We start from the raw sequence: 23,321 nt of genomic DNA on the forward strand, positions 1-23,321 counted from the left end.
TTAACCTTTAGCGAACCACGTCTCGCAAGTGTTTCCAGCTGCGACATTTAGGCGCGCTTGTTTTGCGGGAGGTGCTTTCCGAACGAAAAAGAAGAATAAAAAAAAAAGACACGCTTCTTTTTTTTTTCAATGTTTCGATCAGCCGCTGGATACGTGCCGGGTATTTGACTGATGTGTACGCAGCAGGAAAATGAAATACTATTTGCTGTCGCAGACGCACACTTATTTAATGGTATGTTCTGATAGTTTAGGAAGCGAAGAGTGTGTTGCGCCTGTTGTGACCTGGAGGGCAGAAATAAAAGTAGTCATGACGAGAAATGGTTAAACATATTTTTGTTAGCGCTATCAAGGAGGCTGCTGCGCCAGGAAATTTTCGTTTGTTCGAATTATAATATATAATCGTTATAACGCTGGTCAGGTGCTAGCTGAAGCTAGATAATGACTACGGGCTTAATAGTAATCGCCGCCTGTTCTGTCGGGTGTTCTTAATCGCAGTTACTGCTTTTTAGTCTCTCTCTCTCTCTCTCTCTCTCTCTCTCTCTCTCTCTATATATATATATATATATATATATATATATATATATATATATATATATATATATATATATATATATATATATATATATATATATATATAATATCGGGCATCAGTAATTCTTTTGATCATATGAGCTACTGTATAGACCCGGTTGTACGCGTGAATGTTCTCTGATAGCGCTTGCAATTAAATTGAAAATGTGTTTTTGAAAAGTACTGATCATCAAGCTTTTATTGTCAAATTTGGATATATATAATCTCGGGCATCAGTAATTCTTTTGGTCATATGAGCTACTGTATAGACCCGGTTGTACGCGTGAATGTTCTCTGATAGCGCTTGCAATTAAATTGAAAATGTGTTTTTGAAAAGTACTGATCATCGAGCTTTTATTGTCGTCAAATTTGGATATATATAATCTCGGGCATCAGTAATTCTTTTGATCATATGAGGTACTGTATAGACACGGTTGTACGCGTGAATGTTCTCTGATAGCGCTTGCAATTAAATTGAAAATGTGTTTTTGAAAAGTACTGATTATCAAGTTTTTATTGTTGTCAAATTTGGAATTTTCGTGTAAATATGCTATATAACGTACCATCACTACATGGCCCGATGTAGCGCACTGTTCTCTTAAACTGCAAGGATGCGGTTCGCTGGGCTTACTCTTACACTTGAACTTACTGTAGACTATACGCGAAGACAGGGCAAGAAATAATAACAGTGATAATAAATAACACTAATACATTTATTTGACGTGTCCAGGACCAACTGCAAGGTCTTAGTACAGGCGCACGCAATAGGAAAGGATTACTACTACTACGACGACTGCTAGTAAGAACAACAGTAATAATAATAATTACTCGTTTTTGAGCGAAGAGCGATGCATTGACATCGATGGTAAAGTTTAGCTGTCTTGTCATTCCGAAAAAACAACAAAGCGCGAGGAAGACCGCACCGTCTTGTCCGCGCGCTGTTCCCTCCCCCCTCCCCCTCCTTTTTTTTTATGTGGCTACCAAAATGTCAAGTAAACAATACCAACTAGCCCGGCATTCTGTTTCGATAACATTAAACGTTGCGCCTGTACACCTCGGACGGTGTCAAATGCATGCGCTATTTTAGATAAGTGAAATTAGCGCAAATTAACACGGACACGAGTCAGGCAAGGCCAGGCCCTTCGATCAACATGTCAATGAGTGATCATGAGCGTTGCACGCAGGAGAAAGGGCCCGATCAGGGCTGGGCAAAGATACATTGAAATTATATCGCGATACGATACAAGATACTCAGGCAAGAAGTATTTGAGATACAGATACAAGATACTGCTGCAATAATTGTATCCGATACGATGCTTGGCAAATGTATCTTAAGATACCTCGATACATTCGCAAATTTGTTTTTATAAACCCATTTAATGTAGCAGCTAACGCCTATGCACTAAAATGTCTGCTTGAAAATTTCTTAACTGTGACTAATGTTGTCTCATTTATTTATTTAGATCATACTGTAGGCAAAGTGGCCCAAGCAGGAGGGACAAGGTACAACATAAGAAATACACGTACAAGGCACAATTGAAAATCTGAAACGAAGGAAGCAAACAAACAAACAGCTCTAAAATGAAATGTTTTAGGAAATAGAATGTGATTCTGAATTTATCCAGGTGAGTCCAGGTGATGAAAGTGGTATCACGATCCGTTCCTCAATAGCTCGGGGGAAAAAAATTTTTAAAAAATTAAAAAGAAAAAGAAAACGGATGAAAGTCTGTTAGTATCTCAAAATTTTGCCCTTGCTCAGGTACATTAGTTTCCTCCGAAACACTTTATTGGGAGTTTGTTTGAGCTTCTTAACAGGACAGCTCTTTATACACTTCGCTGACAGCGTTCTTGCTTCTAGTTTTTTGCAATTGATGGGAGTCGCTGCTCAGCTTGCCGATCAGCTAACGGGTTGCCATTTAAATTACAAGAGTTCAATAAGAAGCGGCTTCTTTCACGACGGCGCAAATACCGGTGTGGACTTTTACCTTGTCCGTAGAAGACCGTTTGCGCAATACCGAATCACTGGACAGGTGTACAGCAGGAACAAACGCCGGTAGCGACTTCTTTTTTTTTTTTTTTGGTGGGGGGGGACGCATGGTGTGTCCACAGGGGTCTCCAGCACCGCGGCCCGGCCCACCACATATGACCGTCTTCCGTCCCATTTGTTCTTATTTTTCTTAATAAAGTATGTACATACATCGCTACTACTGACAGGACAGGTCTTAATGGGGGATTCATGGGGGGGTTCCTTCGTGCGGACATGTGGTCACATCTGTTTGAAACCGCAACCGTGGAACAAGAACCCGCTTCCGAATCCCGGCCGCGGCACGTCGGCATTTCGCATGAAGGCATAAATGCTAGACTGTGCTTGTGTACCGTGCGATGTCAGTGCACGTTATCAAGAACACCCGTATGGTCGAAATTCCGGAGCACATCCACTACAGCGTTCACCTCGTAATCCTACCAGTGGTTTGGGATGTTTAGACCTCAGATATTATTATAACCAAAACTCGATATTTCAGGATCCCGTCAGATTTCAGTCATTGAGTAGAACGGTATTGATGTTTCTCGAATCCCTACTCCAAATTCGCAATATTCCTTTCAGAAATGACTTATATATGAGATGTGCGAAAGGCTTCCTTTCAAATGGCAACTTTAGCTGTCATCTTGTTCAAGCCTCTTCTCCCAACCCCTTCAACCTTATTCACTTTACTGCCCGGACTCTTGCGGGACTGCATTTAGTGCCTGTGGCCCGCTGGTTATGAGGTGAGTTGAGACCCTGGTGTATACGTAGAGGACGTAGAACCAGAATGAATTTTCATATTTTTACTTATCTGCTGGTGTAAAGGATTCTTGATGATATACTCACTAAGTGCAATCTTTAAACAATTTTTATGCGGCGAGAGAATATGTGCAACCCAGAAACGTCTCAGACGTATTGTATAGCGTCGCGGGATACCGCGCTAGTTCTCGCTATTGCACACTTGTAGTTCTGAATACGTGGCCATTATTAATAGTAAACAAATCTAAGAAGGCCTAAAACAGGAAAACAAATATAAGTAAAACAGAGAGGCCGTTCCGTATCAAACGTTCACATTGAATGAGTACAGAAACACAATACAGACGGCTCCCTTAATAGCTATGATAATTAAGCATGAGGTATCGTCAACTCACCTGTTAAGGTGAGACAATAGAAAATTTAGTGCCTGTGGAAAATTGTCTGAAACGGCTCGTTAGGACGCTCATCAGAAAAACAGAGCATTTGGTATAACAACGTTTGTGGAACCCCCTTCCTAACTTCTTTAAGATGGATCCTAATAATTTGCTTTGTTATAACGCAAACTCAATTTCGCTGTTTTACTAAGCGGTATGCAGAATGCTTTGTACTGTATACTCAAGGCGCGCCCACATAATTATATATCTGTTTTCAAATTGCCTTAGCAACGTGCAAATGTGCAAACAGTAGTAGACAGTCAAAAGAATAAAGCAGAGATCTTATTTTGCTAGCCCGTTACAGAAGGCACTGGAGTGACCAGACCGTAAAAAAAAAAAAACAGTACAGACACCTAGGTAATGTATGGGATGCAAAAGGACTGTTAAGAAAGCACTTGTGCTAACATTGAAATTATGATTTCTAAATTCTTTAAATAAAGAGTAGCAGGAAGAAAAAATACGGTAGGCCAAGATATCGTCTTTTATGTAACCGCTTGCTCTATTATATCTAGCATCAGTACTAGTAGGGCTAAAGTTTTAGAATCTTATTTACATATAAGTTAATTCATTGCATGTAAGCCAAATGTACATCCACGAGATCCTTCAAATCGCTGATACGTAAAAGCACGAGACGCAAAACCCAACCCCATTCTTTCACGCATCAGATTTAGTTACAAGCAAGACGCAAGAAGATCCTCAATAAACGACCACTATAGCACATCAGAATTTTCGCGATAGACGACGCACGCACTGGAGTACGGGGCGCAGGACAGTGGTTAAGAGCAAGTGTCACGGCATTGGCGCAACTAAAAAGAAAAGAAATCAAGAAAACAAAAGGTACGTAGGCTGGGCGTAGACGTCCGCGCGCTTGTTTCTGTCGAGATTGTGGAAGCGCTGCCACGTGACTCTGCTCCACCAATATGGACGCGCAGACGTCACCTTCTGCCCTCACTGGAGGGCACTGGCGGAAAGATAAAATTTCATCATTGCCTTTAGTTTTATTCAGATGGTCTAGTGGCGCCAGTACCAGCTTGAGGAGCGGAGTTTGGCCAGCGATTATTGTTTCGCACGGATGTGTTGCGATAGAAGTATCTTGTATCTTAAGATACAAGATACATTATCGTATGTATCGGAAATACAGATACAGATACTTGTTTTGTGAGACGTATCGCGATACAGATACAAGATACCCAAAGAGTATCTAAGATAGTATCTAAGATACATGTATCTTCGATACTGCCCAGCACTGGGCCCGATGTACTAGAAGTGTACTTCAGTTGAACAAACTGTTGGGCTAACAGGTCCGGCATTTTAACCCTTTCGCTACCGAAGACGAGCATACTTTTTACCGCTCTTGCCGAAAACGAGCTCGGCTTGTCCACCATGAAACAAGCATTTGGGAGCGCCGCAGTTAAGCTACCCTGATCCATTATGCTCGTGGGCGTCCAGAGGGGGGTGCAAGGGGGGGGCGGCTGCCCCCCCCTGGAATTTCAGGTAATATCTTTCTATGCAGTAGCAATAAGCTGCACACGTTCGTTAGCGCATAAAAGGTCCGCATATCCGTGTGAAACGGCCTTCAGGATTGCCAGCCAACTTTGCACGTTATTACATATTATTGACTAACCTTGCCGGTCAAGTCACGGTAGTGAACCACCCCCCCTTCCCCCCCCCCTACCCCAATGGATGCACCCCCCTGGAAAAATTTCTGCGGACGCCCTTGATTATGCTGTGTTCTATTCGGCTTCAACATATAGCGCAGTAAAAAGTTTAAAAACGCGCTCAAAGCATGCATTTCGGCTAACAAACATGTTAACGGAATTAGAAAGCGGCGTCTTCCTCTGTGCGCGAGTGGTGCGGGCGTGCCGAAACAGCTCCGTTCAGAAAAAGAGATGTCTTTATTTGCCGAATTTTCGTGAAACGATGAATTTCACTTCTCCTGTGTGCGTGTGGCAGCGACCGCACATAGCAGCATAGTGTCTCCAAATCATCGGATTCAGACGACGACCGCGTCTCGACGTATCGGCAGTGAACAGATGTAAGGAAACCCCTACCGGCGCGTCCAAGGTTTGTTTTCGAGACTCGCTTCTCTGCTCTTTATTTTTTTAAGTTTCAAGGAGACATTTTCTGCATCGAGGACAGGAGAGGTTAGGGCACTTTCCGTAGTACTGTGCAGTGAAGCCCACCCTCCGCACAAGAGTGAAGGAGTGAATAAGCTTTATTACAAGACTCGGCATGTTTGTGGTCCGGGTTAGACCGCACAGGTAGAGGCCGGGAGACCTTGTCTACCTATACCCTCGCTGACCTGCTGGACAGCCAATTTTTGGTCTTGGACCTCCGAGCTGAGCAGCGCTAGCCGCCACCGCACCCGGGGGGCCTCAGGAGAACTTGTTGATAGGTTGGGGCATTCTCACACTATATGTTTATACGAAGCCCTTTCTGTTGTGCATTGTTTGCATTTGTTGTCCGGGTATAGGTGTGGGTAGCTCCTGTGGAGTTGCACAGGGTCTGGGTAGGAGTTTGTTTGTAGCTGTCGGTATTCAGACGGTTGTTTCCCGTCTAGACTCGAGTGAGATGCGGGAAAGACGCGCCTTGCCGCTCATTAAAACAAATATTTTGCGTGTATCTTGTGAATAAAGTGCCTTTGAATAATTTTATTGCGATAGCAATTATATGGACAGTCTCGGCTGATGTTTGCCGCCGCCGTCATGCACCGTATATATATATATATATATATATATATATATATATATATTATATATATATATATATATATATATATATATTTAAGTCCCCCAAAAAATAATTCACAAAAATGCTTCCGAAGCGCAGAATCGAACCAGCTACCTCTCGCTCCGCAACGCGTGGCGCTAACCACTACGCCACAAAGCGCAGCAGATCCTTCAAGTAGCTAACGGCGAGCGGTATATACACACCCTTTTACCGCTGGCAAGACTCAGAGACGGCAGGCGCTTATAAGCGCGTCTTCATTGCAAGCGAGATGGCGCGAGGAGCGCAACGGGCGCATTTAAAAGTCGTCGGCCAGCTTCTCGCTTCTTCTAATATTTGCGCAGGGAGAACCTTGCCCTCTTTTAGATGTTAGAAGACGCGTAGAATCAATTAGGCAAACACAAAATCGTCATTTTTGTATCGCTTTCGGCCAAAAAACTCCGCAGGGCAAGACTTAAAGTGAAATTTGCAGGACCAACTAGCGATCAACAGTCTGTTCTACTGAAGTATATTTCTAGTACATTGGGCCCTTTCTTTGCGCAACGCTCATCATCATCGCCCGTGCTTTGCTGCTTGGTCTTTGTGTGCCTATTCATTTCCGCTAATTTTGCTTTGTTAAAATGCAAGACCAACTAGCCAAAGAGTTGCCTACTGAAACATGTACGCGAATGCGATATGTCGATGTCGGTGTCACGAAGCACGTAAGGACACGCCAGACGCCCCCATGGGTAAAAGAAGGGCGCCCTGTGGCATGACATGGCATGGCAAGAAGTTTATTATGGTCCAGAGAAACTACGGCCCGAGGGCAAAGTCCTGTGGCAGCGTCGAGACTTCTTCAGCGCCGCTAGTGATGGCGCAAACGGCACAGTATTCGACGCGAGCGAGAGACGAGACCACTGTGGAAATCGTCGGCGTTGTGAGTAAAAACGACGTGCAGCGCGTGTCAACGCTCGTGTGGCTTCCACGCGGCAAGTTCCGAAGGGTGTCACAGGTGCCTGTACGGGCCACTGGATTGAGTGTCGGGTTTTCGTGCGAAAAGTAGCCTGGTAAACTCTGCAGCCAAAGGTATATGTTTATTTATCAACGTTCGCACGCACACACACACACACCACACACAAACACATTATATAAAGTCGCAGTGAAGAACCCAACATTTATTCAAATATTTAGACCGGGGACCGGCCTTTCTCAAAGGCCGGTTCCCGGTCGAAAAGTAAGAATAAATGTTCGGTCTTTCACTGTGTTTTTTTGTTCATATTCTTAACCGAATAGCCAGCACCCTTCTGAAACTGCTCTCATATATATATATATATATATATATATATATATATATATATATATATATATATATATATAGCTGGCTGCATAGGTTCGCCCTGTTTGGCACGCCGTTTCTTTTAGGTTGCAAGAAAGCCGTTATTAATTTCTATAATTCCATCAGTTTATGCCGTGCACAATGGGCCATTCGCGCTGCTAAAACGCTTAACAGAAGCTTAGTGCCGACCACGACAGTACGGTGAAGAAGCAATGCTAAAACACTCAAATATTAAGCGACCGAAAGTACGTAAGACTGACTTAATAATTCCATCATATTGCAAGAAATGTGTTTCTCACTTGCGTTACAGTATGTGCATTGTTCGGCCGCCATTTTCGTCCTGTCTTTTTTTTCTCTCTCTCTCTTTTTGTTAGCAGCGTTTCGGGAATTAGTGTGTCGCTTCTCAAGGATATTCTCGTGTCTCTATTTAATGTACCTTGATTAAACGTGATCAGTCATTTAATCTCAGCGTTTAACAAACAAGCAGCTATAATTGAAGCTTACTACTATCGTTGCCGTCATTTTTATGCGTTATCTATCATTCATTTCAATATATTTACGTTTTATCAACGTTGTTTTGTGTTGTTAAATGTTTCCTAAGCGTTTCACACGCGAGAGGTGAAGTATTGTGTCTCCCTGTCAGACTTTCGTACAAACTGTTTCCGAAGTGAGTAGACGTAACTATCATTTCACTATTTTTTACTTAGCTCCTTTGATGATAAAAGACACGACGCGCATACTACCGAGTGCGAAGACGTAGCTCTCTTAAACACCTTCAGATGCTTCGCATGACGAAAGAAAGAAAGAAAGAAAGAAAGAAAGAAAGAAAGAAAGAAAGAAAGAAGGAAGAAAGAAAGAAGAAAGAAAGAAAGAAAGAAAGAAAGAAGAAAGAAAGAAAGAAGAAAGAAAGAAAAGAAAGAAAGAAAGAAAGAAAGAAAGAAAGAAAGGAAAGAAAGAAAGAAAGAAAGAAAGAAAGAAAGAAAGAAAGAAAGAAAGAAAGAAAGAAAGAAAGAAAGAAAGAACTGAGAAACGAACTTGAGCAGTACTATAACACTAAGCCGACTTGCCTGTTTTTTGCGGGTGTTATGGAAGAGAGGCATAATCTCCCCCTTCTTCAGATAGTCGTTCTCTCAACCTTCCTATTTCCTATCATCTATCTAATCTATCTATCTATCTATGTTATTTCCTTTAGTTCAATATATATATATATATATATATATTGCGGAGTTGCCATGGCAGAATCTTTTGTTCCTGACTATGTTCTTAATGGCATTATAAAGAACCAAACAAAACAAATGTTAACCTCGATAAGAGAACGTTGATGTTGCCATGGCACGCACACCGTCTTCTCGAAACGTGAAAGGAGAAAAACGGTGGTTTATTGTTACCATCCTTCATAACTCACACTTAAAGAGTGCGCGCACGCACACACACACACATACACACACGCGCGCGCGCGCGCGCGCGCGGTATAGCAGAAACCATTCACAAGCGAAATGAGCGTCATAACGCATAGGTTCCCCACGAAGCGTAATCTCTGTCCCTAGTCTATATGGTCGGTGTAGCCTATCACGACTGTGTCAAAGGCCATGAAAACATTCATGTTGCCCCTCACAGAATTATAACGGGATATAAAAAAGATAACTACGAGCCACTGCTAATCACAGGATTTGCAAATAAGTTCATGCCCTATACCGGACATAGCATTACGAATATCTGTGACCGCGTCACATTAAGTATTTTTTAAATTTTGATAACACAGAACCATCTCCTTCGCTGACACATCATGAATGAATGAATGAATGAATGAATGAATGAATGAATGAATGAATGAATGAATGAATGAATGAATGAACTTTATTTAAGGTTAGTCCGGCAGTTTCCTTCGGGCGAGCTGGGTGGGAGGGAGGATTAAACCTTGTCCCGTTCCGCCCTCCGTCGATGATGACGGCGGTGCCTCAGGTGACGGCTCGAAGTCCCTGGACCCGGCTTGCCGGACGGTCCAAAGTTGAAAACATTTTTTTGTCTTCGTTTCTGTTGCGTCTCTCTGTCCGGTTAGTAACAACTTGGTGAAGGCTAGTTGTTTTATACTTAGAACGGAGGATGACTAGAACAAGGACGCAAAGGAAGACACACCCGCTTTTCAGCTCTTGTCCTGCGGTATACTTGTTGCTTTGTATCCTAGTTCTAGTAGCGCTGTTTCATCCTCCGTTCTATAAATAGTCTTTTTGTCCACAGTATACCCTAACTTGAGCTGCAAGTAAATGTCATTAACTATTTTTTTTTTTTCATTTTTATCGAAGGGGCAAGCTCGTTGCTGCGAGGGCGCGTACAAAACCGTCTATAATACACCGGGACACCGGCGCTGAAGCAATCTGCCACGGCTCCAGTGTCGTCGAGCGAGGGCTCTTTTCTTTGTATTTCTCCCTTCAAACGTCACCAAAAAACAGAAGCCGAAATGGCTGTACAGATGTGCAGCGCGCAGGCGAGCAGCGCAGTTGTCAAAGACAAAAGGACCCGGGCCAAAGCATGAAAACATGTTCGAGAATGCCTTTTGAGACCTTCTTGCCTATATTGTCTAAAGAGACGGGAGAGGGGGTTGGTAGAGGTGGCGGAGGAGGTTGATGGCGAGGTGTGAAGAAGCTGCGTTCTCTTCGATGTCGAAAGAGTTGGTTCGGGAATACGTAGTGCGTAGGCAGTTCTGCCCTAGCAGTAACCTCGAAATCCACACCTGACTTTCAGCTTGTTGATCCTCGGGTAAGTCTTCTTCTTCTGCGGTCAAAGTGTCGTTTGAACCTCGTCGCTTAAGCTGCCTGCAAGTACTAGGTATATATAGGGTGTGTGTGTGTTGACAGAAGCTGATTTGTAACAGCCTCGTCAAGAAAAGAGGGCTGTATCTGCGGTTTCGAAAGCGTGGTTCGCGAATTCTAGTGTGCAAACAGTTTGTCCTCTTAGTATAACACCCAATCGACACACGGTGTTCTGTTTGCTGCTTCTCGTATCAGTTCTCTTTTCTATCAGTAGCCGTGAATCTGAATCTGACCACGGAAATAGATACGAGACAGTGACGTAGCCAGAAATTTTTTGCGGGGGGCGGTGATTGGGGGTTGAAGCCCCCCGCAAATTTTTCAATTTAGCATCTGTATATATGCACGCAAACAAACAAACGCACGCACGAACATACGTAAAGTATGACTGAACCCCTCCGCCCCCCCCCCCCCCCCGCCCCGCAAAAACTGTCTGTCTACGTCACTGTCTCGTATCTATTTCCGTGGTCAGATTCAGATTGTCTTCTCAACTTCCTTGCCTATTGCCTACACACATGATGGAGAAGTGCTTTAGTGGCGGTGCCGTAAAGGGTGGTCGGTAGCGGTTGTGAAACAAAAGCAATTAAGGAGCGCCTTCCTTGTCGGAGGTACGGGGGCAAACGAAACTTATCGTGCGCATGCCTGACCTATTGCTTTACTTTCTTTCTTTCCTTCTATCGCATTGCGCAATCCTCCCTCCTAACTGTCGCCTTCCTCCATGCCGGGAATCGGACCTTCATCCATGTTCTTAGTAGCGCAGCACTGAACTTGTTACAGGCAACAACGACGGTACTGCGCAGTACATGCAACAGTGAAATGCGGCAACGTGAAACGACAAGCCCAGGACTAAGAGAGTGCCAGTTATCGGAAAACGGTGAATGCGCATGCGCGTGCGACCGGCGCACCTTCGGGGCCCTACGCGCTCGCGGGCGCCGTGCTTTCTTGCGTAAGACGACAACACCAAAATCTGTGAGTTCTAAAAGGCTTAGCTTGAAAACGAAGAACAGCCGCAAGGCACTGGACAAGCAACGAGAAAGAAGGAGGAGGGAACGGCTCTTCATTTGTTCTGTCCTTTGTCCAATGTCTGGCTCCGTTACTCGCTTTTGAAACCGCACCCAGCGTTTCTATTCGCCGCTTCTTGGTAACTCTTTCCGCGTTCGAATTGTCTCTCAAACCTCCTCGCCCATGTTGCGCACGAAGGGGGGTGGTACAGTGTTAGCAGCGGTGGAAAGGGATTATCTGCAACAGGTGCGAAAAACTAAAACAAAAAAAAGGCATCTCCGCAGTTTCTCAGAATTCGTGCTCACGAATTCTAATTTCGTAAACAGTTTGCCCTCGCAGTAACCCCTACTGCACACATGACGGCCTGGCTTTTTAAATTTTATTTATTTATTTAGCTCTTCTTTTCGTGGTCCTTAGAGTTTCATACGAAGTGTCTCTCCGCACGTCTTTCGAGGTTCCTCGCCTATTTGTGCCCGTATACACAATGGAGGGTAGCAGTGGTGGCTGTGGAAGGGGGGGGGGACTCTTACAGGTATCGAAAGAAAGAGAGAGAGAGAGAAAGAGAAGGAGATATCTCCGCAGTAACCTCAATGCAACTAGTTGTCCACAGATGGCGTAAAAAAATTGACGCCGCTAAAGACGAGGAAGATGCAAAATGGCGCCCGTGCTGTACGTGTGTCGTCGCCGCCTTAGTATCGTAGATTTTCTACGCCTGCGTCACTTCAGTCAAGGGTGCATAGTTCGCGAATTCGACCGCGCAAACAGTTTTTTTCTCAAAGAATCCACATTACACATCCCACGGTCTCTACTGTCCCAAGTTTAACCCCTTTTCGTGGTTCTTCTACATCCCTACGTAGTGTCCCAAGGCCGCGGATCTAAGCCTTCTCGGTAACTTTGCAACGTGGGCGTGAAGGAGCGTGATAGTGCTAGCGGTTTACAGGGCGATGCGTTGAGTCACTTTATCGCGTAATATTCCTTAAACACGGCATCCTTAAATAATTGATAAACGTACACCCCTTAGCCACAACCTTTAATTACATATTTCTTTATTCTTGTGTCATGATCTCCCGCGAATACATCGGTGCTGGCGCGAGTTCCACCATTATGTCCGTCTCGTATTTTGGTCTTTTTTTGCGATATAGACATGCCCTTAAGGTCTGATACTTTGCGCGTATATGTGTGCTAGATGTGGGCTGTAAGACAGGTGTTGTGCATGAAGTGAAGTGTCTTCTGGAACCTGTCCTCATGCATCCAGCGGTCATAGCTGGTCGTGTCACTGCACCTAAGGCCGGCTTGCAGTGGTAGGCAAACGCCTTCCGATTGTAACCCTTGATCATTCGGCCACAAAAATGAGCTTTTGAAAGCTAGACATTGTTGATCATTGGCTGTTTGAGAGCACAACGTAGTCGGCGACAATTGACGTCGCTTAATTAACTCGAGAAACAAGAAAGAAAGACATCTCCACAGTCTTCAAGAGCGTGGTTCCCGAATTCGACCGCGCGAACACTTCTTGGTATTCGCTGTATAACCTTATGATCCAGCACTCCCCCCCCCTCCCCTCTTGGCTGTTTGTTGTTCCTCGTGTAACACTTTGTGTTGCGGACGTCCTTCGACTTCTCCTGCTGAGTGTCTGGACAGCGCGGGAAGCTCTTGAAGCGAGCGTGCGGCTGCGGCCTGCTTCTGCATCGGGGCTACGCGAACAATAGATCCATTGCCGCGTATGCGCGACTACCGATTGTCTCGCGTAGATCGTGTTGCATCCGTTCCTCTTAGTCCGCGTGGCGCTATGGGAAGGAACAGGCTGTCTGTAGCACCTCCCCCTTCCCAACTCACAGTCTACACCCTCTCCCTCTTACCCCGTGTTGCCTTTTATTCTTATTTTACAAGCGACAAATAGAAAGGGTGCTCCATTACCCGCGGGCAATTGTACACCTTTATGTCCTTGCCCCTCTCTCATAATCTTTCTTTACTTCTTTGCTGCGTGATGGCATGGAAGCTTCGTCCTTGTACAGCTATAGGAGGACAAACTTCGCAGTGACCGAAGTAAATAAGCTTGTTTTTTGAAGACCAGCTGCAAGGGACCTCTAGGACCCGCCAGAAGCACGCGACAAAAGAATATTGGTTTCTTTTCTTTTCTTCATTTTCTCTTTCTTCCTCGAATTGCCACGTCGATCTTTGTCACCTCTGGGGAACTCAACTTCGTGCTCATTCGCAATGCAAATCATTCTGTGAACGTACTCACACAAGGTCTCGCCGAATCTCAGAAGGTATTGGCGACCCTCGGCAAGTATCTCGGTCAGCCTCTTCAAACCTATTTCCTTGTTGATAAATTCTGCAGGCTAAGTGTACGTACAACCTTAAATTAGACCGTGTAAGGTATATTGCCACGTGAGATAATGGGTGGAATACGGGGTTATGAAATCGTGGGGATGTTTGCAGCAGTTAGTTGATAAGATCAACGAACTCGAAGCGCATAATGTACAGCCCTTGCTTGACTACCCCCAAAGCTAGTCTCGTTGCCGACTCTCCTCTCTGAACGCCGCAGTAAAGTGACAAACTGTAACCTAATGTTTCTAGTACAACAGGCATACGTGACAGAGCGCACAATCTCTTTCGTAAAGCAAACCTCTCTATGGTTACTTTGCCTAGGCTTCTGGTCGGCCTCTCCACCGTAAAGTTCACATCTCTGCTGCATCATCTCCGGATATAGCATAATCGGCCCACCTGCGCGACGGTTTATAGGTAACGCCATAACTCTTAACTCCATGTGTATGCGCATTTAGCAATCTCGGTATGAACGCTCGGGCGCCACGTGCTATGGGCGCTCTTTGCTCTCTCGCGTTACAACGATTTGCACAAGGAGGTTTTAAAATATTGCTGGAGTCGGAACTCACGCAACACCTCACCGGCAATAAGTGAAGCCAGCGCTTACCCACGCTGTATCTCGGAAACATGTACTTTTCCGGATGGCGCCCGCATAGAGGTCACGCAATTTTGTTTTGTTAATGCAAATGCTAGATTGGTGACAAAATACGAGATCGTTGTTCCCAACGAAAGTAACATATCGAGTTGAGTATTGATGACTTGATCAATAAGATTTGCCAAAACATTAAGATTTCTTGAGGAAATGAGTGGCACGAAGACACATGTTGGAGAGTATTTGTCCGGAAAACTTTGCCACATTAAGCTCGTAGGGCTTGGGGGGAAAACTCTCCCTTTTGTTCGTTGAACGCAAACGTTTTATCCTGCTCCTCTTAAGGTGGCCCTAGGATGGCTGCCGCGGCCACCATCTTTGGAGAAGTGGCTCAGTTGGTATGGATCCGTGGAAGTAAGCAGCTCGAAAAACAAGACCCACACAGAAAGGAATAACAAGAATAAGCGCTGTGGGTGGATACGGAACCATCTTTGGGTGGACACGGGTTTACTCTTGAGGCACAATGTCCATTCCAGCAATTCTTTTTATACTTCAGTGGATGCGCACCACGATAATTTTCCGAAATTTCGGCCGCAATACAAACATGTCTCTTAATTTAGATTAGATGAAGCGCCACAATGTGTTGATACCGTCGCCCGGTAACTCGGTGTCTCGCAAACGCCCGCACGTACACCAGAATGTCGTACGCGCTAAAACTCTCTACTATGTCCGCGATGCGGGAAGGTTGATCAACAAGTCAATACGGACAAGCTCGGAGACCGCGTACTGCGGCGTTTTTAACAAGAAAAAAGAAAATGCGAGGGCCGATTCCACAGCTTTCGCTGCCGCTGCGGTCTCGATATGGTCTTGGAGGTCGCGGTAGGGTGCGCTGATGTGGCGGTCGTGGTAGGGTCTGTATAGGATCTTCGAACGCCTCATTCCTGCTGACCGCTTCCCCCTGCCCCTTGAACCCCCCGCGGTGGTCAAGTGGTTATGGTGCCCGACTGCTGACTCGAAGGTCGCGGAATCGAATCCCGGCCGCGGTGGCCGCTTTTCGATGGAGGCAACGTGTTAGAGGCCTGTGTGCTTAGATTTAGGCGCACGTTAAGCAACCCTGGTGGCCGAAATTCCGGAGCCCTCCCCTACAACGTCTCTCATAATCATATCTAGGTGTTTGGGGCGTAAAACCTCAACAGTTATTACTAACCCCCTCCCCCCTCCTCCTGGTGTTCGAACACATTATTCATCGCGACTCTTGTGCCCACCTTTCCCTCCTCCAGTGCAGGGTAGCAAAGCGGATGCAACCTTGTTAATCTCTTGCCTTTCATTTGTATTTTCGGTCTCACTCTTTCTTCTCTCAGAATCACGTGATCGGTAATCTACATTTAAAGCGTTGAGCTACGTTCATGTTTTTTTTTTTTCTTCACGTCCGAACCCGCCCCGCACTTGACGTTCGTTTTGAACGGGCCTGTTTTTAAATGGTTCCTGTAACTGCGACGCAGTGTTCGTGGCGCTCTCGAGCAATCGATGCGGTGCACCGTAATTATGTTGTCGGTAGCTACATAAAAATGCAAAAAAAAAAAACAGGAGTAACGCGAAATTTTTGTGCCAGTATCGTCTTAAAGGGAGGCGCATCGTATCGTATCATGCCGCGTTAACTGATAATATCTGAAAGAGGAGTGTTGCTCTTCGGAATAAACCGTCTTTTTTCCCTCTTTGTGATACCTCGCTTGTGTTATTCATCGCGGCAAATTACATGGAACAATATCTGGACCGAAACGATTATTGCGCGTAAGAAAGAAAGAAAGAAAGAAAGAAAGAAAGAAAGAAAGAAAGAAAGAAAGAAAGAAAGAAAGAAAGAAAGAAAGAAAGAAAGAAAGAAAGAAAGAAAGAAAGTGGCGAACGAAGATTACGATAAGATTATTTCGGCAAAGCGTGGAGATCGCGAAAGAGCGTCTCGGCGAGCTGTTTTTCGTCGCCGTCGACGGTTTGAAAACAAAACAACAAAAACAATAAAAGGCAAAAGGCCGGGACGACAGAAAACGAAATTCGAGTTGTTTCTTTTTCGCTTCGGAGAACGGAAGCGTGCCGATAAAGAAAATACGCTTTAGCAAGCAGGCACTTAGCGAGCGGCGGCGGAGCGAGACAAATATCGACAATATAAGACTCCTTCCACACGTCGTTATTGGCTCGTTTCGATTGCTACATTACTATTTCCCGCTTTATTCGATCACCGTATGTTCCGGGCTGTAACCACGCTCCGCTTTGTCCGCAAGGTAAACTTTTAGGCTTTAGATTGAGGCCTTTTTCTTTAGTGCGAAGCTGGCTAGGAGGTGGGAAAATGCGGCGGTCCGTGAGTGCGCAGAAACTATATATTAGACAGTTATAGTTTAGCGGGCTTAGCGGAATAGCGTACTTAGCGGAATAGCGTACTTAGCGGAATAGCGGAATCGAAATGCCAATAGCGCAGTACGCTAGACGCACCGTAGCGTTAACCATACGCACGCTATTTATTTTTTTTTTCGGATTTAGAGTTACTGTGTTTGCGTAGTTTACGTAGTGCACGTATAACATGGCGGCGGTTTCGGAGGCCGGCTTCGAACTGAAGTTGGCATTGCTGTTAAAGGGATTCAAGATTCACTTCGTTCGCAGCGAATGACTGCGTTAAATGGCTTCGCTTGCTTTCAGGCAGCTTCGACGAGCGAGTATTACGGATAACATAGCGGATGTTTTAAGATCGCTTCCCATTTCGAATGTGCCTAGGCCTAACAGGAAGATCGGTGCAAACAAATCTACAACGTCTAAATTATCGCTTTTGGTGTGTCGTTCGTGTTTATTTACTTTTATGTTTACTAAAAAATTCAACCAGCTCCGCTCCGCGGACACCGATGAAACAGCGAGGCTGATGGCCTTCCCTTCGTCAGGTTAACGCATTTCTGTTTTGCAAGTCTTTCAGATATGTTGTATCACTGCTCTTTATTAAACACTCTCTGTTAAGCTTTCACGTGATGGTATAGTTTTATTGCATCTTGACCATACCACTCTTATACACAAGTATACAACTAAGCCTTCGCTTAAGATGCTCCGATATGTTGTATCACTGCTCTTTATTAAGCACTCTTTGTTAAGCCTTGAGGTGGCAGTATAGCCACCACTTTTTATATTTGAAAGAACGTAAGAATGGGCTTGTTGGTGGTGATACATGGTGAAACTTGTGGCGCACAAAAAAGACACGGACAAAGAAAGTGAAGACTGGACGATGCGCTTACTTCCAACAGAATGTTTATTCAACAGAGGCGGAACATATACGCTGAACAGTGCGCGCAGGTGCTGAGAGTCCTGGCTAGGCCGACAAAGCAAGATCAAATGTGATGATAACTTGGCACCAGCAGAAGGCTGATTAAAGCGCTTAAAAACTATACATTGACACGTGCGGAGCCGCGCCACTGCGTTTTGTTTAAGAATGCAACCTCTTTTTCCGTTAGGTCAATCGATGCTTTGCTGATACAAGAAGCGCCCGCTTTCGCAATTTCCACTGCCTCAATTATCTCGCGGGTTGTCTTATTGTTGCTAGTACCGATGGCGATGCAATTATGAAGTGAAGGTTCACAACCACAGGCTCTGCAATGCTGACTAAGATGACCGGCGGCTATATTCTGAGAACTGTTAAAATGCTCACGGAGTCTGTTATTTAGGCACCTGCCGCTTTGTCCGATATATTTCTTTCCACATGACAGTGGGAAAGAGTACACGACGCCTTTTCGACACGAAACGAAAGGAATTCGATGTTTGGTGACGCATGAATAGCTGACATTTCTGTAGCTTGCCTTACAAAGCCTCGAAAGTTTGTTCGGTGCGGAAAAAACTACCCGTATGTCCGCCTTGCTCGCTACCTTCTTGAGGTGGTGTGATATGTCGTGTATATATGGAATAACAGAGATGCGTTGCTGGTTGATGTGATCATTGATATCACCTGGGGATTTGTGCATGTTCCTTTTCACTGACCTTAAAAGCGCATCGTCCAGTCTTCACTTTCTTTGTCCGTGTCTTTTTTGTGCGCCACAAGTTTCACCATGCACTTTTTATAACCACAAACTATCACGTGACAGTGGTGCCACTGTGGTAACGCGCAAAGCCATTTGCTGGGCTAACTGTTGCCTTCTTCCTTTTTAGTGGAAGCTGTGTGTAGTGGGATTTACACAATTTCTGTGGCACATACGCTTTTATGATGAGAGAGAGAGAAAACCTTATTTTAAAAAATCAGCCGATCACGTCAGGCATTGCCCGTCGCCCCTAGCCGTCGGCCGGAATCCCTTGAGACACGGCAGCAGCAAGGGCTTGACTGATGAGGTCCCGCTGAACGTTGGGGTCTGGGTTGCGCAGCAAGGCCTCCCAGGATTCTAGAGTGTGAGAACCATCGTTCTGACTAGGACATGTCCACGCCATGTGAACCAAATTCGCTGCCTCATCACAAAATTTGCACTGGGACCGGAAAACTTCTGGGTGCCACTTGCTGTAAAGTACGGGGTTTGGAAAAACCCCCGTCTGCAACTTCCGCCACATAACCTCGTCTTTCTTACTGAGCGATCTGTCCGCACCTGGGTATACTTGCCGATTCAGCCTGTAGTGTGTTACGATTTCATGATATATGCGAGCATATCCTCACTTCTTTTTCTATGTTCGATAACTGGTGAGGTTCCGGGGGTCGACCGGTAAGTGAGACCTCGGGCGACCGAACGAGCCTCCTCGTTCCCTCTAAGTCCCTGGTGAGCTGGTGCCCAGACGAGCAGAATCACAAACGGGTATGTGCCGCAGAAATATGTGCGGCCTATCGGAAAACTATCGTCATCATAAACGTTAGGATTCTGCGTTTATGATGACGATAGTTTTCTGATAGGCCGCGGCACATACCCGTTTGTTTGGCTAACTGTTGCCTCCATTTTTAGTGGACCAGTGGCGAGTAGTGGGATTTACCCAGTGTGTGTGGCGCATAACCGTTTATGATGCACACGAGCGTTAATTACCACGGATCCCGGACACGAAAGGCTCGACCAAGAAGAGCTTCGCTATTAGAAAGTCATATTGCTGCATTCGGGGATAAAGGACAGGCATTAGCAACTACCTCTTCCATGGCTCGTTGGATGAGTAAAATGGTGCGCAGGACAATTACTAGCTCTAATTAATTAGTGAGCAAAGAATCGCGTGACATATCGCATCGAGGTGTTCATTGCTGAAATGTGCACAGCTTTTGCGTCGCCTTATTGAATATCCATTCTCTAGAAGTTGCGGACGTGTTTGCCTTCCAGCACCCGTTGGCGCAGGTATAGCATTGTCCGTCCGTTGTCATGGCAATGTCACGGACATTTTGCACGTGTATTACTTAAGAGATAGAGAGAGAGAGAGAGAGGGGGGGTCCTCGACGTCATCTTCTGCTGGAGACGCGATGAAATCTATTCCTACGAGAAGAAAAAGCTTGCCGGACTTCTTTTTCGGTGGTTGTCAGCCATGAAAGATGACGTGTGAACTGGGAAAAAACATGCCTCACTATTGTACTTTTCTGAACACGCAAGCAAGATTTTTTTTTCTAAGCACTCTTGAAATACAGCAGTTGCAATGTCCAGGATATGTGTTTTGTCTTTTCTTTGCACAGGGTTATACTCAGTGTATGGACAGCAGGGTGTGTTCAGATAAGGACAGACCAAGGGGGGTCCCGACTATATTTTGTTTTGCACGATATTTTTATATGAGCTGGGCAAATGTCTCTATAGAAAGGAATGAACCTTCGTTTTGCGGAAATTATCACGGATTTCTAGGAAAAAATTCGCGTTTCACAACAGGTGGAAAAAGGCAATTCTGCAACTTTCAGATTTCACAACTTTGGAGGCCTATCACTAAAAACTTAACGCATTGTGGACATCAGTGTTAATTTTTCGTAAATCTTCAGCAATAGTACTATCGGCCTACGGAAATTTAAATTTGTGTGACTGACAGTACATTTTTGAAAAATTGCCAAACTTTTGATTTTTGAGCGGCTGCCTCTGGCTGACCCCCAAATTCAAGGGTCTTTTTTCGCAGTTTTCGCTAAAGCGCTGAAGCTGAAAATATTTCTCGCAAGTCTACGAAAGGTTTTTCGCTAATTAAGCAAAACGTTATGTGACTACACTGCATATTTATTTCGTTATAAAATCCCAAAAATGCCATAATTCCAAAACTAGCGAAAATTGCAACATTTTAGGATCGTTTTAAAAAAAAATAATCATCACCGATTTTTACGAAAATGATGGACTTACCCGGCCATGACTGCTAAATATTGTGCTGCAAAAATATGTTGCATTATTTTGTTTGAAGTGAGAAAACTGAGCTTATTTTAATACCCATGTATGGTCTTAACATCAATGTGCGGCGTTCTAATGATAAAATAAATTTAATAGACATATTTAGTTTGTAGCTCGCTTTTTTGGTTTTAATAATGACGATGGACCCAGCTTGTGTCTTTTTGACTGTTTTGAGACACGGAAAAGCTGAGCTTGAATTTTTCAGAGCTCCTCTGTCTGTATCCATACTACGGCACATTGAGGCAGCAGGCACGCGAGAGCGCGTCCAGCAAGACCAGAGCGTAATTGAATGCCACCCGCAAGAGAGGGAAACAAAGTACGTATAACAGCCAAGCACTCCGAGAACCTGTGACGGAGAACACATGACCGTCGTGAAATGCGAGACGAACCGCGGTGCGCCTGCAACGGTCGGACCCAGACAGGAGAGGGCGTTCCCCTCACCCCTTAAAAGAAGTTTTTTTGGTGTAGACCATATGTCAGTCTGGATAGTGAACTCGAACAAAGAAGTCGTGTTGTTTTCTACGTGTGTCAATGATACAGTTTTTTCATCTCATTGTAGTTACTCTCGTGTCGTCCTCTATTATTAATAAGAAGTTATTTCGTAAGCAGATAAGATAGAGATTGCGGAGTAAGTATGAAGCCCACTGCAAGCAGCTCTTTTCACGTAAACCCTGGTGTCAAGACATCAGCTGCGATCCGGCTACTGAACTTTCGTTATTGCACTAAGAACTGCCTTGGACACTACCTTCACCCCAAAGTGATTGTACCTTATACTCACTGTAACCTACTGTGTCACCGAGAGACCTCACTGTGGCACAGTTCTGATGGCGAAGTTTCCTGAACGAAATTGCTGCGCCCACTACTTAAAGAGACACAAGCGGAAGATCAGGTTTCAAAGGAATTTCCGCAGTGTCAAAGACTTGGGAATTGACAATCTAAAGAAAGTGTTGGAAGCTGACACAGCGCTCAGAGTGCATGAATCGCACTTTGTGTGCCAGAATTGCTTTAGGAACTTTAAGGAAGACATTGAGCATATGGAAGAGGAATCCGGTCAGTCCAATGACGGTTTCCAGACTACAGAGGAAGTTATGGAAACAGGGGCGTAGCCAGAAATTTTTTTCGGGGGGGGGGGGGGGTTCAACCATACTTTATGTATGTTCGTGCGTGCGTTTGTATGTGTGCGTGCCTATATACGCAAGCAAAACTGAAAAATTTCGGGGGGGGGGAGTTTGAACCCCCCCAACCCCCCCCCCCCTTGGCTACGCCCCTGTATGGAAAGCATTAAGGCAGTCGTTCGTGCCCCATCAGCAGTGTCGTCACTAAAGCCTCCTCGGAGTGTAAAGAAAGGGAAGGGACTCTCGTACGCAAAGCGCAAGGCAAATGGAATTACTAGAGCTGCTGTAAGAAACATTCGATGCGGAATTCGCACAGCATACGGTATTAAAGACATTCCATCACAATTCAGTTGCTGCGCCTGTGCCAGCTGGAAGAAAAGCCTACACACAGCGTACATCAAGTGCACATCTTTTCGAGAGCGCTGCCGTCTGCTATCCTTGATACATCTGAGCCTAACAATAAAAGAGGTGCAACGCTTCATTCCAGAGGCAACGAAGCACGCGATTCTAAAGGCCAGGAAGATAGCTGCAGAATAAGGGTTGTGGAGCCTTTTGGAGGCGTACTGCAGAGAAAAATTGAGTGAAGCAGACACCAACAAAATCCTTGAATACTACACAAAAGATGAGCTGGACTGTTCAAGACAGAGTCCAAACAAGAAAGATGTGGTGCGCGTGCGCATCGATGGAAAAGCCGAATTCATTTCGAAGCGTTTCATGACGCGGTCGCTACGAGAGACATACTCAGTCTACAAACTTGCTAATCCGCTGTCAGCGGTTGGTCTGACAAAATTCATATCTTTGCGCCCAGAATGGGTCAAATGCTCACCGCATCGGGAGGGGTGTGTATGGGCATATTGTGCAAATTTCGAACTATGCCTTATTGGGATCAAAAATGCGTCGGGGTCTTTGATGTCGACTGATGATGTGCAGGCGCTCTGTGTGTGCACGCAGCCTAGCACCAAATGCTTCTTAGGCGAGTGCAAACAATGTCCTGTGAAGAATGGTCTCAGCCTGGGAACTCTTGGCATAGCACCGGACGAAGAAATTGTATTTGCTACTTAATTGGGAATCAGGTAAACTAATAAAGAAGACCATGATGCCCCCAGCATTCCTAAAGGAATTTCAAAATGTGACCATAAAATGGATCCCTCATAACTACCTCACGCGCACGCAAGCAAATGTCATACACGAGGAAAAACAGTGTTGTGAAAAGGGTTCCATTGTTTTCCACTTTGACTTTGCCGAAAATTGGTCCATCGTACTCCCAGATGAAGTACAACCTTACCATTGGCAAAGTACGCAAGTTAGCATCTTTACTTGCGT

General features: G+C 45.0%; 1 protein-coding gene across 4 annotated transcripts in view; it reads left to right on the forward strand.

Annotated features, from left to right (window-relative positions):
* Window positions 1-23,321, forward strand: part of LOC119407237 (nucleolar protein 4) — a 161,432-nt gene that overhangs the window by 96,378 nt on the left and 41,733 nt on the right. The gene's annotated exons all lie outside the window — the stretch shown is intronic.

This window comes from Rhipicephalus sanguineus, chromosome 10, assembly GCF_013339695.2.
Source record: "Rhipicephalus sanguineus isolate Rsan-2018 chromosome 10, BIME_Rsan_1.4, whole genome shotgun sequence".
Lineage (NCBI taxonomy): Eukaryota > Metazoa > Arthropoda > Arachnida > Ixodida > Ixodidae > Rhipicephalus > Rhipicephalus sanguineus.